General features: G+C 47.9%; 1 protein-coding gene across 9 annotated transcripts in view; it reads right to left on the bottom strand.

Moving 5' to 3' along the window:
• Positions 1-18,897, bottom strand: part of LOC111148581 (WD repeat domain 20) — a 65,530-nt gene that overhangs the window by 22,998 nt on the left and 23,635 nt on the right. Inside the window, exon 1 of one of the 9 annotated variants that reach the window (XM_022505272.1) lies at positions 231-253. The exons of the other annotated variants lie outside the window; for them this stretch is intronic. The gene's annotated coding sequence lies outside the window, so the exon portion shown is untranslated. Of the gene's footprint in view, positions 1-230; positions 254-18,897 lie in introns of those variants that run through there. 9 annotated transcript variants of the gene reach the window in all.

Here is an 18,897-nt window from a genome sequence, read left to right as displayed (position 1 = left end):
ATATTGTCAGACTATCTGTAATATGCTCAGAACTGTTACCTCCACGACTTGTTCTTAAAATGTCTTTAACAAAACTCCTGGACTTCAGGAGGAAAAATCCTTGAGATACTAAATTCAGTATTTGCAAAATACATTCAATTCCAAGCAATTTCTAACAGAGTACCTCTAACCACATAAAAACTCGGCTTGCATATTCATCTACAGCATCTAAATGCTCATTGGTGAGTTACCTGTAGCCCAGGGGTTCTCAAAGTGTGGTCCCCACACCAGCGGTGGCGGCAGCAACATCACCTGGAAACTCAGAAATGCAAATTCTCAAGCCCCACCCCAGATGAAAAGAATCCAAAACTACAGGGGTGGGCCTAGCAAGCCTTCCAGGTGATTCCGATGCCCACTCAGATTTGAGAACCACTGCTGCGGCCAATTATAAGCAGGTGCCTTCTTATTCGGGCCCAGTCCCTCTTCTGCACCAGTGCTGAGGTACCTTTCACTTACTGAGCCCACACTCAGAGTGCACGGCGTGCATCACCGTTAAACCCTACAACGACCCTTCAAAGTAGAGAACAAGTTTAGGGAGGTGAAGTAACTCAGCCAAGGTCACCATACCTACCTAAGCAAGCAGCTGGACGTAGAGCCCAGGTCTGTTTGACCATAAAGGCATCGGATGAGAAGGATGCACACGCACACACCCCAAAGTCAGAAGCAAATGACTTCCAACTTGGGCCAAAAAGTGATGTTTCAGTATGCCTCCCCACAAATCCCTAGAGCAAGACTTTCTTCTTCTTCATGAGGAATGTTCCATGCAATCTAAAGTGCCGGGCTGACGCAGAGATTAAGGACACCGCCCTCCAGCCCTAGCAGAAAGTCACAGATGCAGACAACCGGGCTGCTAAGCGCGTCCCCCGACAAGACCACTGGAGCCGCGGCTACTGTTCTCTGCTGACCACCCGAGGTAGGTTCTGAAGAGTTCTTTCTTTCAAAGAGGCCCGTGATATTGTGCTGACGATTGTTTCACTTTCCAAATGACAAACATAAATACTGAGTAGAAAAGGGGACCTCAAAATTCTAGGCATCTTTCAGCAAACTCCAAACCCGAACATTTGGAAGACTGGACCCGAGTGGGACTCGCACTCGGAGCCCGGGGCAGAGGAATGAGGATGCGGGCGGCGCGGACACACCCAGCCTCACCTCAGTTAAAACGGAGATGAGTATCTTTCTCATGGGATTGTCTGGAGGATGAAATAAGAGAGTACGTACACGGAAGAGGCTTGAAAAGTGTAATATAAAGTACGATACAAAACAGAGGGAAGTCCGGACCTTGCAGCAAGGCGAAAAGGGATCAGCGGGGAAGGGAGTAAGTGCTGAGGCAGGCTGAAGGCTGTGGCCAGCAGAGGTGTGAGGGAGCTGCGGAGCCAAAGCAAGCCACCTCGGCCCCTCACCCCGCCCCCCTCCCCGCCCCCAGGGACAGGCCCACGGACAGAAGCTGCTCCAGGGCTGGGCCCTAGAGGCAGGGAAAAAGAAGCCAGGCTAAGAGACCTCAGCAAATTATTTCAGAGCTAAGAAGGTTATCAGCAAATGTCGGAAGAGCTCAAAATAGACAGTAAAAGACACTGGCAACTACAGACAAAACACCAATCTAAAATACGAACAGTTACATTATTACATGATCTCTGTATAGCATATAAAACTCTTTTGAGAATTTTTTTTAAAGTTTGCTTAAGGAACTTCCCCCTTAAGAAACATATCTAAAATTATGCATAAAACTATAAAAATCTATCCAAAGCCAAGCCAAAAATTACAGAGAAAACATGCTAATACAAATTAAATGAGCAAAGGACATCCAGCTGTTCTCAGAAACAAGGGAGGAAGTAAAAGCGCCTGCTTTACCGGTACTGCTTTTCTAAGGCAGAGCTAACTCACAGAGCCTTTACAGCAACTACACTAGCTCAGCTCTCGGGGTGGTTACTGTACCTCTTGGCCTCCTAACAGGAAAAGATGTCATCTGTAAATAGATCACATGTATTTTAATGCCAACTGAAAGATTACTTTTACTCTTAAATCATGTAAATACTCCCCAAACACCCTGTTTACTAATCTGCTTAACAACTTCCTTCCCAGACCAGGGCTCTCAAACTGTACCAGGCCACGCCAGCCTGCTCGTCGGCAGCAAGAGTCCATACAGAGAGAGAGGAGTGGCACTCGGAAACTCCGAGGGCAATCGGACGGGAGAACTTTGTATTGACTCTAATAATAAAAATTTGAATTTGTATTCCACATGTCTTTTTCAGTTTCATTCCCCATTAATATATTTTTTTTCAATTTTAGAAAAGTATCAGCCCAGACAGACTGGACATTTTTTTTTTAAAGATTTTATTTATTTATTTGACAGACAGAGATCACAAGTAGGCAGAGAGGCAGGCAAAGAGAGAGAAAGGAGGAAGCAGGCTCCCTGCTGAGCAGAGAGCCCGATGTGGGGCTCAATCCCAGGACCCTGGGATCATGACCTGAGCCGAAGGCAGAGGCTTTAACCCACTGAGCCACCCAGGCGCCCCCAGACTGGACATTTATTTTAAAGATTTTATTTATTTGTCAGAGAGCGCGGGAGCAAGTGCGCAAGAGCAGGAGCAGTGGCGGGAGAAGCAGGCTCCCCGCTGAGCAAAGAATGTTCCACCCCTGATGCGCTCGATCCCAGGACCCAGGCACCATGACCTGAGCCGAAGGCAGACGCCTAACTGAGCCATCCAGTCGCCCCCAGACTGGAAATGTTAACCGATCATTCAACACTGGTGAGAAGCAGTGTCCCGGGAGGCACCAGAGTAAACCAAGGCCCAGCAAACACTCAGAGTATCTCTTATCTAAGGTCACTCCCCATCCCAGCCCCCAGGGCACCAATCCCACTACAGCAGCACAGCGCAGCCAGGCCGCACAGCCCCTACCAACAGCAAACAGGAATTACTGTGAAGCCCAAGGTGACGGCTAGAGGTGTGCCCATAACTGAGAAACCCGTGGACTCCGCCACTGGTGCCCAAGCTCTCTGGAGCCCAAGGCCAGGGCGAGAAAGCCAGGTTACCAGCGCCTGCCTTCATTTCCAACAGGGCCATCATCATCTCTGCCCCATCTTGTCCTCTGTCTTCTGCCGCCAATCACCAAGTTCAGTCTCTTTTCCCACTGATGTGTTGCTGCCCTATTTCTTCTTCCTCCTCTTCCTCTCTCCTTTGGGGTGGAGGGGCGCCAACATGGACAGTGAGCTCACACACCTTTTAGTAGCAGTAATGACCACCTGAGCCAGCCATGCCTCTTCTGCGTGGGCTCCCCAGCGAGGAGGAGAAAGAACCCAGCCTCGGAGCCAGGCAGGCCTCGGTCTAAACCCTGCCTTTCCTCTGGGTAGCCAGGTGGCCCAGGCAAGATGCTCCTTTCCTCTCAGAGAACAACGCGCCCAGCGCTCCTGCCAGGCAGTGGTGAGGCCCACTGAGAACGGACCCACAAAGCACAGGGTGTGCAGATGCATTCGAAGGGCAGCAACCTTTGTGAATCTGTCCCTGTCACAACCTATCTCTCTGGTCAAATGTTTCAGGAGCCTCCTGACTTGTGTCACACCGGGGCCTGACGTCTGCCTATGGAACGCTTGCTGGGCCCAAGCAGCTTCGCATTCCCAACTCTTACCTCACAGCCCGCCGCAGGGGGCACTGAACGCACCTGCCAGCCATCCTCCAAGGAGAAGCCAGAGCCGGGAAAGGATTCCGGCCTCCAGGGCCTGGCAACAGCACGCTACAGCTCCTGCCACCCCAGCGTCTGCCTGCCTCCCCGCCACAGTCCTGAGTGGGCCGCAGGCACACAGCCCCTCTCGGGCTCCCTCTCTGGGCTGCGCAGGGGCATCTGACCCAGCGGCTCAGGCCCCACCTCCAACAAGCCTTTTCCCAACCACGGTTCCTTGGGGTGGCTCCTTTATCTCAATTCTCGAGTCCTTAATTCGTTCCACAAAATTTAGTAATCACTTATATGATTACAGTACTGTTTTATGTCTGTTATCACAATTATGAGAAAATTTTATATGACAATAAAATATTACAATAAAAACTCCTTTAAGGAGCAGAATTTCTTTATTAAATAGTTACCGCTGTATTACCCCACCAAATCAGCTTTTATGTTTCAGCTTTCTGGTGAATTCTGCATAGATGGGTTACAGACACTGGGATTTTTTTAATGCATCTGCACCCTAATTATTGCCAGTTACCTGAATTCTTAAGCAGGAATTTACAGCAGAACGTATTTTTTTAAAATCTTACCAATGTGAAGAATTAGATCACATTTGGTTATTCGGCCCCAGTAGAGTGCCCCGTCCGTCACAAGTGTTGTCTGTTGAACAAATGAAACTACAAGTATTCCAATTTTTTCGGGTAAGATTAAATTGTATATTATGCTCACTCGCTTCTGCATAAGGAGTTACTGATTACAAGTAATCTGTCAGTGTCTCGTTCTCAGAAGAAAAAGTTTAAATTATGGTTTAAAAAGTCCTACCATACTTGGGGCGCCTGGGTGGCTCAGTGGATTAAACCTCTGCCTTCGGCTCGGGTCATGATCTCAGGGTCCTGGGATCGAGCCTTGCATCAGGCTCTCTGCTCGGCAGGGAGCCTGCTTCCTCCTCTTTCTCCACCTGCCTCTCTGCCTACTTGTAATCTGTCTGTCAAATAAATAAATAAAAATCTTTAAAAAAAAATTCCTACCACAGACACAAGCTGGTTATCAAAATCCTTGATCAACAAGTACAAACAATTCCACGTTTCCCTTTCTTGCGCTCAAAGGTCTGTAAAAGAAGCCCCTTATTCCAGCTGACATCTTCACCCCAGCCCCCCGCCTGGCCTGCTGGGGAAGGCCCAGCGAAAGGAAAGCCCCCACGGGCTCAGCGGGCCTCCTCACACTGCCGGGGCCTCCGTACTGGCACAGCCTTTAGCGGAACTCAGAGGAGACCTGTGGGCCCGTGCTGAGCGCCCTTCACGGAACCTGCTACCTGATACTCCCAAGCACCCAGAAACACGTGGTGTGACATGGAAAGTATCTCAGAAAGACCTCTTTTGAAAAAAAGCATGTGAGATGATGATGTATTGGGGGGGCAGTGTCAGTAATAAAGGTGGGCTTTATTTTCCCTACATTTTATATTCTCCCTCCCCATCCAAAAATCACTTCAAAAACCAGTTCCACAGAACTTGCCAGAAAACAGTCCTTCCACCCATTTCTACGCACGTTCAACTCATCCCAAACACGATGCCACATTCATCTTCACGAAGCCTTAGGTCACTGTCCCACTTAAAACCTCCAGGGCTCGGCCCTAATACTGGCTGAACTCCTCAGCTCGCACCCACAAGGCTCCCCAACGTGGACCTCCTCATCGCCCCCCCCCCATTTCCTCCAAAGGCGCTTGTTCACACACAGCCTGTGCGCCTTACACCCTTACACCCTCTTCCCTTTCCTTACACGCCTTCTTCCACTTGGAATACCTTCCCTGCGCGCCGTCTCCACACAAACTCGGCTCACGGCAGCACAAAGGTCACGCCTTCCTGCTCTCACCTGACTGTCACTGAGTGCCACGCTTACTAGTTGCAGCGTTAACTGTATCCCACACGTGACAGTCCAGCTCCTTTTAAAAACAACTGAGAAATCAAGAGGCCGCTGAGTCACTGCCTGAATGAATCCATCAAAAGCAGCTGGAGCGGTGCCAGCGACATCAAGGGTCCCGGCTACAGGACCCGAGGGCCACTAGAGAACGGGCAGCACGCCTTCCGTTAGCATTCCTCTTGCCCACATCTCGGACATCCAAAACAGGAGCCAAAAATGCGCAAGCGATTACTTCCAGAGCGTGAAGGACCCCGTACTGGGCAAGAAGGGGAACATCTGGAGTCCGACCTGAAGACCTGGGATGCGAGACAAGCACAGTACAGAGACCGCTCCGGTTTTTCGGGGAGGAGACTTTCCGCCTCGTCAGGGTTTGGGTCTCCAGCGCGTGCAGGGGCTGAGTCCACAGTCTGGGTCTGGACCACAGCTAGCTGGCGGTCCCGGGGAAATGCCGAAGCCTTCAGAGCCCCAGGCATGAATGAGCATGGACGGGCCACTCAGAGCTGAGATGCGTTCCCTTCGGGAACTAAGTCCGAGGTACTATTCAACCACAGCGTGCTTCACCACAGTGGAAAATAACCCGGCTCGAGGGACAGAAATACCGAACAGCGACTTCCGAGCATCTCACGCCCGCACCACACACGCAGGCGAGCAGCTCAGCGGTCAGGTCCGTCAGCTGTAAGGTCCGACACAGACGCCGACTCTACGGGCCAGCCCACCTGCCCTCCGGCAGCAAGGAGACAGGCCGACTGCGCAGCACACCCGCACAAGCCGCCTCTCTCACGGCTTCTTCAGCTACACCCAAAGTATCTGCGTAACTGGCATGAACGGTATTTAAAGAGTCTAACACTGATTTAAAAATATATGTCAGAGGTAGTAAGGAATCAGTCAAGTTTGGAACCTCTTATCCCAGTAGGGGAAAAAAATGTCAATCAATTGTACAGTTTCAGTGTTTCAAACAGGGCAGAAACCCTTCTGCCTTCTTCACCGCTCGATCTCCACCTAACAGAGGGCCTGGCCGTAGAAATGCCCTCACCGATACTGGCGCAGACAGGAAACAACTCTGGAAGTGGCGGGGAAGTCCCACAGCCAGCACACATGAAAGCAAACATGCAATCCTTCCACCGACCAAAATCCTAACAACCAATGCCTTCCTGGGTGCCACCTGTGAAAGGAAACCACCTGCGGCCAGTACCGGAAGTCACCCTACAGCTCACCAAGCACCTTCGCGCCTCGGTTCTTCTGGCCTCACTGCGAACCCGAGGCCTGAGGATGTCCGCCGCTCGCATTTTATAAATATGAGAACGGACTCAGCGGTCAAAAGGAAGCAAGTGGTGAAGCCAGCGGTCTCGATGCCAGCCCCTGCGCTCCTCCCAGTGCGCCACGCTGCCGTGACAGGAAGCTGGCCGGGTGACATCCGCAGTAGCACCCAGAGCTGAAATCCCACCACTGTGTGACTCCAGCTGCCTATGCTTGCCGAGGGAACCAAGTACCCCAGCCCTGCTCTGTGTGCCCCCGACTCCGGTCCTACCTTCTCCATGCATTTACCTCGCCGGCCTGTTTTATTAAAATGGAGTAACAGGCTGGGGCGCCTGGGTGGCTCAGTGGGCTAAGCCTCTGCCTTTGGCTCAGGTCATGATCTCAGGGTCCTGGGATCGAGCCCCGCATTGGGCTCTCTGCTCAGCTGGGAGCCTGCTTCCCCCTCTCCCTCCGCCTGCCTCAATGCCTACTTGTGACCTCTCTCTGTCAAATAAATAAAATCCTTAAAAATAAATAAATAAATAAATAAAATGGAGTAACAGGCTAGAGTCCCAAGAGTAATGCCTGGAACTTCAAAGGCACTTCAGGAAAGTTAGTTCTCCCCTTTGAAACTGGGATTTCTCCTTGTGCACACATAAGGATTTGCTGCTTATCACAGACAGGCTTTGACAACTCTCATCACTCATGAACACCTTCGAAGAAACATAAATAAGGAAAAGAGAGAGAATTCTTTCTTCCCTAAATGTCCTGGAGAAGGACAACAGCAGAAGCCAAGTTTAGGGCATGGTTTCCTTTCAATGTAATTTTCCAGAACCAGATCGCGCCTTCCCTTCCGTAACTTCCACTCCCTCCTCCTCATCAGACACCTCGCACACGCCCGCCCTGGCACTGGCCTGCCAGACCCCGTCCCGTCACTGAACACAAATCACGGTATGTCACTCGCCAGCATGCTTCTGCGGGGCTCTGGCCCCGGAGCGAGCACCCGCCACGCCGGCTCAGAGCTCCTCCCGCGTGCGCGTGCTCAGCAGCAGCCGGGACTCCATGCAGGGAGGCAGCAGCAAAGGACACGGCGCCAGACAGCATCAGAACACAGAACACGGGCAAACGAGGTGTAGAAGGCGAGGGGCCCTCCCGCAGGTCATTCCAGAACGGTGGTGCCCAGTGACAGAAGGCGTTAAGATATGTTCGGGAACTTTCCCAGCAACACCCTGTGGAACTGCTTACTCTTCTCCGCGGGATCCAGCTGAGCTCTCTGGAGCCTTGCTGGGGGGAGGGGGTGCTAGGGGAGGGGGTGCCGTGGTGGGGGAAGGGGGCTGAGCTGACCAGCCCAGCACTGTCAGTACGGACCTGCTCCAACAAGCTTCTACCGCGATCACGAGTCATTTCTCCCCCGACAGCCTGTCACTTGGAAACTGTTCGCTATGGAAACTGATTCCTCTTCCCTCTGATCATTTTTAAAAGCCAAACTTAATAAGCTGCTGCCACCTCCCCAAGTTCAGGCGAGGCCGCTCCCCGCCCCATGAAATACTACAGAGGGCTGTGGCGCTGCGTCGTGCGGGCGAACGGAGCACTGATTTCCTCATTAAGGAGAAGCCATGAATAAACATTAGATAAATTCAGTTTGCACACACTCTAAGACCAGATCTCATCACATCAAAATGCTGACATATTCAAATGACCTATTTTTTATTAAACCCTCTGTTAACTATGACTAAATATGCATTCCTATTCCTAAGGGCATGCTAACATCTCACATGGAAGAAAAGGCAAGATGTTTCTATTTCTGCAAAAAATGCTTACTGTGAACTCTTAGAAAATAATTTTTTTAAGTTCGCCCTTAAAGGGGCTTGGGGAAGAATTCCAGGACCTACGAGTGTTGTGACACTGGTGAACTAGGACGGCGCTGAGGCCGCAAGTCCCCCACGCTGCGGAACCGCGGACCACTGTCTCCCAACACGGGACGATCGGTGAGCTTCTGCTGCCAGCACAGCACAGAGAAGGTTTTAGATGTTCTGATTCAGGCTGCAGAGCAGCTCCCGTTCTCAGCAGGAACTCATGTGTAGAGTCCCTGTGACTTCCCAGCAATCCTGTCCCTGAGGTCCAGGGAGTGCTGGCGACCTGGCCAAAGTCTCACTGAGCTTAGAACTGTGCTTTAAACCACATCGAGCTGTTGTCTTCCCAAGCACCCAACCCAGGCTGAAACAGTGAACTACTGAATCCGTAACACACGAAACCTTTCAGTAATTTCTTTTTTAAAAATTTTCTTTATTTTATTTGCGAGAGAGCACACACATGTGCTTGGAAGCAGGGAGAGGCAGAGGGAGAAAGAATCGGGAGCAGACACCACACTGAGCGGGGAGCCCAATGCGGGGCTCGATCTCACGACTTTGAGACTAGGAGCCGAAAGCAAGAGCTGGATGCTCAACCGACTGAGCCACCTGGGCATCCTTGTAACACATAAGGGATTTTCTTAAACGGCACTGATGTGTAGCAGTAATTCTTTACCAAATGACAGCACTCCGGAGCAAGTACATCGCTGTGTTTTCACACAGAAAGCAAGAAAGAATGAGAGAACATGAAACTTAGCTTATGCAAGGAAGGGAGATGAACCCCGTGGCCAAGATATTCTATTTGGCCTCTGTAATTCAAAGAGTTCATCTCTTACCCAGCCAGAGCTCAGCGGCAGAAAGCCGCCTCAGCATGACAAGAGCAACAGAGAGCTGACCTGTTCAGAATACGACCCCAGGAGACGCTCTGCCCTCTTCCTCCGCACTGTTCCAGCGTCGCTGGAGCCACTCACTTGGCCCTGGAGCCGTTGGCCACTTGTCCTGTGCACCTCATCTCCCCCAACTACTCCCAAATTTTAAGGGAATAACTTTTTATAGGCCGCCTCAGTAACAGCCACTCAGACATTTTGGATTTTTTTTTTTTTTAAAGATTTTATTTATTGGGACGCCTGGGTGGCTCAGTTGGTTAAGCGGCTGCTTTCAGCTCAGGTCATGAACCTAGCGTCCTGGGATCGAGTCCCACATCGGGCTCCTTGCTTGGCGGGGAGCCTGCTTCTCCCTCTGCCTCTGCCTGCCACTCTGTCTGCCTGTGCTCACTCTCGCTTCTATCTCTATGACAAATAAACAAATAAAATCTTTAAAAAAAAAAAAAGATTTTATTTATTGGGGTGCCTGGGTGGCTCAGTGGGTTAAAGCTTCTGCCTTTGGCTCAGGTCGTGGTCCCAGGGTCCTGGGATAGAGCCCCGCATCAGGCTCTCTGCTCGGCACGGAGCCTGCTTCCTCCCCGCTCTCTCTCTCTGCCTGCCTCTCCGCGACTTGTGATCTCTGTCAAATAAACAAGTAAAATCTTAAAAAAAAAAAAAAAAAAAAGATTTTATTTGTTTATTTGACAGACAGAGATCACAAGTAGGCGGAGAGGCAGGCAGAGAGAGGGCGGGGGAAGCAGGCTCCCTGCTGAGCAGAGAGCCCGATGCGGGGCTCTGCGGGGCTCGATCCCAGGACCCTGAGATCATGACCTGAGCGGAAGGAAGAGGCTTAATCCACTGAGCCATCCACCCGGGATGGTTTCCCCCCCCCCACCAGATGTTAAAAAAAAAAAGAAAAAAAGCTTTTCTGGGCACCTGAAATGTACCAGGAGCTGCTATAAGCCTAGGAACGCAATAGTGGCCAGTCTGAAAATGGGGACCAGTAAAACTGGCCCACACAGGAATGTGGAGCGGCAGGCCTCACCTCGCAAGTGCAGGAGTACAAGCCCATTCCGCCTTTACACAGGGCAATCCAACAACACGCAGTAAGCCTTCCTTCCTTTAACCACAAATTCAGCTCCCAGGAATGCCTCCTTAGAACTTAATTTTCAAGTTGTAATCTGTAACAGCCCCAAAGTGGCCCAACACAAATGTTCAGGAACAGGAAGCGAGCTACGTAACTCAGCGGCCTCTCCGTGCGACGCCACTCCTGGCATATTTGCACTGAGACAAATATGGACAAACCTTGAAAAATAATCTTGAAAGAAGACAAATATAAAAGAAGCATATGCTAAATAATTCTATTTATATCGAGTTCAAAAATAAGGAAAACTATCTGTGATGTCAGAAGTGAGGACTGTGGATACTCTTGAAGAGTGTGGGGAAAAGGCCATGGGGAAGTTCTGGGTGCCAGGAATGCTTTCCTTAATCTCGGGTTGATTCTACTCTGTCAACAATTAATAGAGCTTTACATTTAAACACATTTCTGTCTGTATGCTATTCTTAAAAAGAAATTTTAATGAGCAAGCACATGTACAAAGGCAGCCAACTGAACTTGGTTTATAATGAAACATTATTAACATCTTGTGTGCTCCAAAAAGGAAACAGGTAAATACATCATGTAGCCATCTAAAATGAAGATACTTACTAGCAAAGAAGGATGTTACATGCTATATTAAGTGGAAAAATGAAACAATAAAAAACAGGATTCTGAAGACAAAGAATTGCAAAGAAATCTTAAAATCATACTCACACTGTAATCGTATTGTTAGTATTAGTGTATTGTTTTGAATACTGTAGAATATTGTAGAAGAAAGCAAAAAAGCAAAGTATGAAAGTCATTAGAAGCTGAGACTCTGCACATGAATAAATGAAAAAAAAAACAAAAAAAGGAATAAATGTAAAATTGTTCATCTTCAATTTGATTAGGAAAGACCAATATGAACTCCTGTGTTTTAAGTGTCCAGTAAGAAGGTATAGAAGCAATGACCAAACAGCAATAGCAACTCCTGACACCTAGACTATGCCTCAAATGATATTTGCCACTTCAAAGTCACCAAGGCTCCTGGAACTTGATACCATGTATGGGGCAAAAAGTGAACAAGATACATTTGGAACATCTTTTTGTACCCTGAGCAAGAAAGCTATCAAAGACTCAAGGGGCAAAGCAGAGGGGCTACCATAAGGCAATGATGGGACGATGTAATACTAAAATGAGGAGCGCCTGGCTGGCTGAGTCAGTAGGGCACACAACTCTTGACCTCGGGGCTGCAAGTTCAAGCCCCATGCTGCGAGATTACTCGGGGGGAAAAAAGAGTAAACATCAAAATAATACTACAGAATTTTCTCAGAATAAAGAATCTGAGCTCATACTGATATCAAGAAATGGAGAAAAGGAAGCTCTTCTTTACAGTACAGTAACACCTAGTAAGTGTAGGAAGAAAGAGTAACAGAGTTTTAAAATCACCATTTACAACCATCACAGTAACACAATAATAACTGATTCAGCCAAAGTCATCAGTGAATGCTAAAACTGAAGATTTCTTAAGCAACAGGCTACTTACAAAGTCTCAAAGTGTTCCCTCACAAATTAACATCTCAATTATGAAGAGAAAAATGGAAACTTCCAATAGAGTAATTTAGTAAATACAACTTTAATCAAGGTTAACATGAATTTGCCCACTAATAATGGGGCAAATCAGCATTGAGTGCCTCTTGACATGCTGCCCTGGGACGGACACATCAATTCCGTGTATTCCGCCAAAAGGCAGACCATGAATCCAATCATGAAAAAAAAATCAGACAAACGCAACTTGAAAGGTATTCTACAAAATAACTGGTCTGAAGTCTGAAATATGTCTAGATAATGGAAACAAAGAAAAGGCTAAGGAACAGTTCTACACGGAACAAGACTGAAGAGCTTGCCATGCATGAACTTGGACAGGACCCAAACCAGGGGAAATGGCTTGTACAGGACAGCATTAGGGTAACTGGTGACTGTTGATTAGATGAGTGGAATGCATCAATGTTGTATTTCTGATTTTGATAAATGTACTGTGGTTGTGTAAGTGAAAATTCTTCTCAGGAAACAGGAACTGAATTTTATATGCATAAATGGGCATGCCACCTACAAACTAGTCTCAAATGATAAATATTATACACGCACACGCACACACACATGGGGTGGGGAAGGGAGCATACAAATGGTAAAACAAATGGGCAAATGTGCAGCAATTAGTCTGGATGACAGGTATAAAAGGAGTTCTTTGTACTATGCTTGTCACTTTTCTATAAGTGTGAAATTACAGCAAAGTAATTTTTACAAAAGAGAGACCTAAAAGGCATGTACACTAAAAGCAGTGTGTGGTCCTTATTTGGAAATATACATGAGCGAGCCAACTACACAACATTTATTTGTGGCCGTGATTACTTGAATCTACACACTGCAGACTGTACAGACAAACGGTACAGAACACACACACACAGTACATCTGAAACTGCTAAAATTCAAACGAGCTCTGTGGACAGCCAAGGTCAACGTACCAGCTCTGACACTGTACTATGATCATGCACAACAGTACCACCGGGAAACCTGGTAAAGGGTACATGAGACCTCCATGTGCATTTTGAAACTTCCTATAAATCTATAATGATTTCAAATTAAAATGTTAAAAATAGGGGTGCCTGGGTGGCTCAGTGGGTTAAAGCCGCTGCCTTCAGCTCAGGTCATGATCTCAGGGTCCTGGGATCGAGCCCCGCATCGGGCTCTCTGCTCAGCAGGGAACCTGCTTTCTCCTCTCTCTCCCTCTGCCTGCCTCTCTGCCTACTTGTAATCTCTGTCTGTCAAATAAATTAAAAAAAAAAAAAATCTTTAAAAAAAAATGTTAAAAATAATAAAAAGATCTTATGAATCAAGAAACTATAAAGAATAGTTATCAATCTGTCAAAGAACAGACAACGTTCAAATGTAAGTATTTTATGTGTGAAAATGTGGTTTTATTTCTCAGAAGAGTCCATGTATTATAGAAAAAATACAGACAATACACTGTTTGGCATCTGCCTTAAAAATAATGCAGTCAGGGTGACAGAATCCACCACAGGAGATTGGCCACATGCTGATAGGCAGCAAGGCTGGGAGACAGGTGTATAGAATTCCATGACACCATCCTCTCAACTCTTCTATAAGCTGGAAATTTTCCATAATTAAAAAGTATGATTCCTTTTAGAATATATATTTAATTATGTGTATATATTTGCAAAGAAAATTATTGAAAAGACAGTCATCAAACTACTAAATGTGGTTATTAAAGAGCTGGGGGCAGTATTTAGGCGATCATTTTTTTTGCCTGTCTTAATTTCTAACTCTTCATCAATAATTATATATTATTTGTGTAATCTCTTTTTTTTAAAGATTTACTTATTTTTTATTTGACAGACAAAGATCACAAGTAGGCAGAGAGGCAGGCAGAGAGGGGGGGAAGCAGGCTCCCCACTGAGTAGAGAGTCCGATGTGGGGCTCGATTCCAGGACCCCGAGATCATGACCTGAGCCGAAGGCAGAGGCTTAACCCACTGAGCACCCCTATTTGTGTAATTTCTTAAAAAGAAAAAAAAACACAGGCCAAAAAACCACTAAAACTGTTTTTAAATTATTCTAAGTAGCTTAAAAAGCATGTCATGGCCTAGCATAAGGTCACAGAAAAATCTGTGCCTTATAAACAGTAAAATTCACCATAAAAGAAATCTTACTGTTATATCAAGTAAATGCATGAACAGGATGATATATCACCAGGATATATTTGAACTAGCCAAATCATGAGTTTCACGCCAATTAGGACCGCTGGAGTCTGTTATTAATGTTTCTGTGGCACCAGTGATGTCACTCAATGAGATGAGAAAGGACAGGAAAATTCTTTAAAGGAGCCAACCATTCAGAGGACAAATAAGCAGGCCATGGCTGGTTCTGTTGTTCCACTCTTCAAACAGCACTACAGCATTACAAGAGCTCACTGTGTGTTCCTAATTTGCTACAGTGGCAAATAAAGATAATTTGTCCCAGTCCTCTTTGCGAAATCCATCTCTTCCAAGTTTATCACCTAATTTTTCTTCTAATGTAGATTTCCAAATTGAATCCCCATCTTTTTCTCACAAGAATTGAACTTGAGAATTCACAATTCACCATCAATCCCATGCTATTCTAGAGATTCCAGGAAAACTCAATCCTAAATTATCCTCAATCCAGAAGAAAGAGCTAAAAAAGTAACACGGTGAAATTTGTTTTTCTGAATTCAGAATATTTAGCATTTAAAAATGTTTTTAGCATTTAAAAGGAAAATATTTAATATTTAACATTCTAAAATATTTTAGCATTTAAAAGTTAAAACCTCTGAGGCCTGAATTAAAACTGTTAGGCTCAATAGGGACAGTATTGTATTCATAGTGTCAATGGGGACAGTGCTGTATTTTAAATGTAGGTTAGCAGGCCAACCAGCTTGGAACTGATTAAGAAGCTCCACACCCAGGGCTGAAATCGACCCTAACCCAAAAGTTAACACTTGGCAAGGACTGCACTTCCGCTTCACTCCACTTATCATTCATTACCTCACGTAATCAAGTACATAATTAAAAATGTACAACTAGCAGCTTAAAAAAAGTTAAATATAAAGCTATTCACGAAGAAACGGATTGAAGAAGCAACATTTCCTAGTGTGAATAATTTTCTAACATCCCTATGTACGACCGTCTCATACGAGGTAGGTAACCCAAGTCTCATTTCCTTGGAATTGGAAGACAAACAGAGCTAAAAGTGGAGCTTTTTAAAAAGCCACATTTGCTCTCAAGATGCTGCAACTTAAGACCAAAGATGCAAGGTGCCTAAAATCATACAATCAATTCATACAGCAGCTAAACTTGGAGCTCTGGTCCTATTCCCCAGGAAACTCGGGAAAGCACAGAGTAACCCAGCCCAAAGCCCTCACTCTGTCTCCCATGCTTCTACCTGTGGCATTCTTGCCTGTAAGTAGCTGTCAGAACCCGAAAATCTAGTATTTATAATAGAGAAATGCAAAGACTCTGCAAAACTCATTCAGCTTAGCATAAACCCAGTGACGCTGATTCAGCCGGCACGAAGCTCACAGTAAGTCCAAACGGCCGGCTGCCGGCCTTCTCTTGGCTGAGAAGGGGTAGCTCGCTTCTTGATGAATTCAGAGTTTTCAGGCTGGCTGTGTCCTGAAAGCTAAGGCCAAAACCCACTCCCACAGCTCATTCCAAACCTCCTGACTGCTTTCCGGAAAGTCTGCCCTCTGCGGCAGAGCCAAATGCCCACGAACAAAGTGCTGGCTGGCAGAGACGCAGCGAGTACAGACAGGACGGCAGGAAGGCGCGGCAGCGCGAAGCGAGGCTGCACAGATGCTGGAAGCTAAGAAGTGCCCGCCAGCGGCTCGACCTGATGATGCGTGACATCCTGACAAAGGCTGAGCCTCCAAATACCAGCCGGTCCCACAAGCAGCACCCGTGGCTACAAAGTAAAAGACGGTCTCCAGGGTGGAACGGAAAGATCTCTGACTCTCCTCCATGCAGACTACACTGACTAAATTTGTGTTTAAATCTGAAGAGACACACGACAGCGTAACACTTCCAAATGTCTGACTGTCTACAGCAGGCCCCAGTACTACACTGTTCTCGGAAGTCCTCGGACCTCAAGCCACCTACATGAAGGTCGGGCAGCGAGAAACCACCGCACACTCAAGGACGCAGAGGAGGAGGAGCACCGCAAAACACAGAGAGGAGCCACGCCCGGCCCCCCCCCCCCCGCCCGGCCCCGGGGGGCTGGTGGTATTCAAGCCCAGCAGCGCCCCGCACTGCCCCCGGCAAGGAGCTCAGTTATTTAACATTTTTAAAGGACCCAAATTATTTCTCTGTGTGAACTCACATGCCCATCCCATCCTCCACACGGGTCCTAACCCAAGGTTAGGTTGCTGGTTTTCAGCAAAAACACTGAGTAGTATAGCATGTCAGAAGCGTAAAGTAAAACTTTGCAGAGAAAGTCTGGTTGAAAACCTACTTTACACTTCCAGGGGCGTTCAGAGCACAGACTAAGGAGCCGTGGGTCTTAGACATTCCCAGCCCTGCGAGTTTAGACAAGTAATTTGCCTTTCCACACTACTGCTTCCACAAAATGGGAAAGTAAGGACAATGCAGTAGTTCTCCCACATGAGGTGTCCGAGCACTAGGGGTGACAGGATTAAGCGGTTAGAGGGGCCTGACACAAACTACTTAGGTAAGCACACGCTATTGTCAGCTGTTATCATCCTTAAGTAAATGACATCAACTTACACTTGCTAAATGCATTCAAACCAGGGTACACTGAGTTAGCACGGAAAAATGCATGGGATTCCTCAGAGGCATTTTATTTTATCTTATTTTATTTTATTTTAAAGATTTTATTTATTTATTTGACAGACAGAGATCACAAGTAGGCAGAGGCAGGCAGAGGGAGAGGGGGAAGAAGGCTCCCTGACGCGATGCAATGCGGGCTCGATCCCAGGACCCTGAGATCATGACCTGAGCCGAAGGCAGAGGCTTTAACCCTCTCTCTCTCTGCCTGCCTCCCTGCCTACCTGTGATCTCTGTCAAATAAATAAATAAAATCTTTAAAAAAAAAAATCTTAAAAAAAAAAAGAATACAACGAGGGAAATCCAGAAATATGGGTATTACCATCATTTGTTCTGTGACCAGATAACCAGCACACAGTCACACGCACTCTGGGAGGATTTCCATGAAAGGCCGTGTGTGCTGGGAGCCTGACAGCTCCCCTGCGTGCTCCCCAGCTGTGGAGCCTTGGCAGGGCCCTCCCTTCCCAGAGCCTCCCCTCTCCTCTCAGTGGGAACCACCACCACCTATCTGACAAAGCAGGTGAGGGTGACACATGTGCGAAAGCACCTGGTTACGTGCACCACAGAGTAGGTGCTCAATAAACGGCAGCCGTGACGACACAGTACTCAGTGACTGTGACCGTACCCTACACAGCAGGCAGCGCGCGTGCTCAGGGTGTTCGCTGTAAGGAGAGCCTTGAATCAGATCCCATAAAGCAGAGGCTCTCAAACTGCAGCACAGCAGAGCTCCCGCTAGTCAGAGAGACTCCGGGGCCAGACCCAGCGTTCCTGAGTCAGCGCCCCCCGCCCAGTCTGCATCTCCCCAAGCGGAGAAGAGGACCTGCCGCGACCGGTGGCAGGCCTCGGGTAAGAGAACCACTGCTCAAAGTGCAGAGAGAAGGCAGAGGAGCCTGGCGGTTTCGGTGCATGTGAGAAGTGCCTAGGCCATGGTATAGTCAAGCAAAAAGATAGGAAATGGTCCTCGAAAGAAAACCAAGCCAGAGAAAGAGACACAAAAAGTGTGCAGGGACATCAAGGTGTCAGCTTGGCCAGTGAGTATCTGTGTGGGAGAAACTCATCACAAGAGCCCACAGGGTTTTTTTTTTAAGATTTATTTATTTGAGAGACACCGAGAGCCCAAGAGGGCGGGGGAGAAGGAGAGAGAATCGCAGGCGCCTCTGCACTGAGCGCGGAGCGCGACACACGGCTCCTCTCAGGACCCTAAGGTCACGACCACTCAGGCACTCCAAGACCGGCCGGATTCTGAAGAAGGCATTCGTGGGCTAACTTTCTTACTAGGCTCTGCTTGGAGTCAGTGGTTTGGGTCGAGTGAGCCATCACAACTCTTGGCAAAGGTAACCACACGTGAAAATGGCACCGGCAAGCAGGGACGCGAGACAGCAGGCAGGGCCGGGCTGAATGACGTGGAACTGGGACGAAGAGAACAGAAGTGCAGGCCCATCACCGACTGCAGAGCCGGTGACCCCAGAGCGCGCTTTCTCACGGGAGCCGAGCCCTTCAGAACTCTCACTCCGCGAGAAGGCGGCCCACGAAAGGGGTCGACCAGGCATGCGAAACAGATGCAAGAATCAAGCCCGCCGGAGGCCACTATTTATTACTCTGGTGTCACCAGGCATTCAGCAAGGGAGCGAAGAGATCTCAAACATGATTCACTCAATGAGAGAGAAAATCTTATATTGCAAAATTATTAAATGAACTCCCTAGGGGCGCCTGGGTAGCTCAGAGCGTTAAAGCCTCTGCCTTCGGCTCAGGTCGTGATCTCAGGGTGCTGGGATCGAGCCCCACATCGGGCTCTCTGCTCGGCGGGGAGCCTGCTTCCTCCTCTCTCCCCCTGCCTGCCTCTCTGCCTACTAGTGATCTCTGTCTGTCAAATAAATAAAT

This window comes from Enhydra lutris, unplaced genomic scaffold, assembly GCF_002288905.1.
Source record: "Enhydra lutris kenyoni isolate GAN:26980312 unplaced genomic scaffold, ASM228890v2 scaffoldscaffold20, whole genome shotgun sequence".
Taxonomy (NCBI): Eukaryota; Metazoa; Chordata; class Mammalia; order Carnivora; family Mustelidae; genus Enhydra; species Enhydra lutris.
The sequence above is the reverse complement of the archived record's forward strand: the minus strand, read 5'-3'. Positions and strand labels throughout refer to the sequence as shown.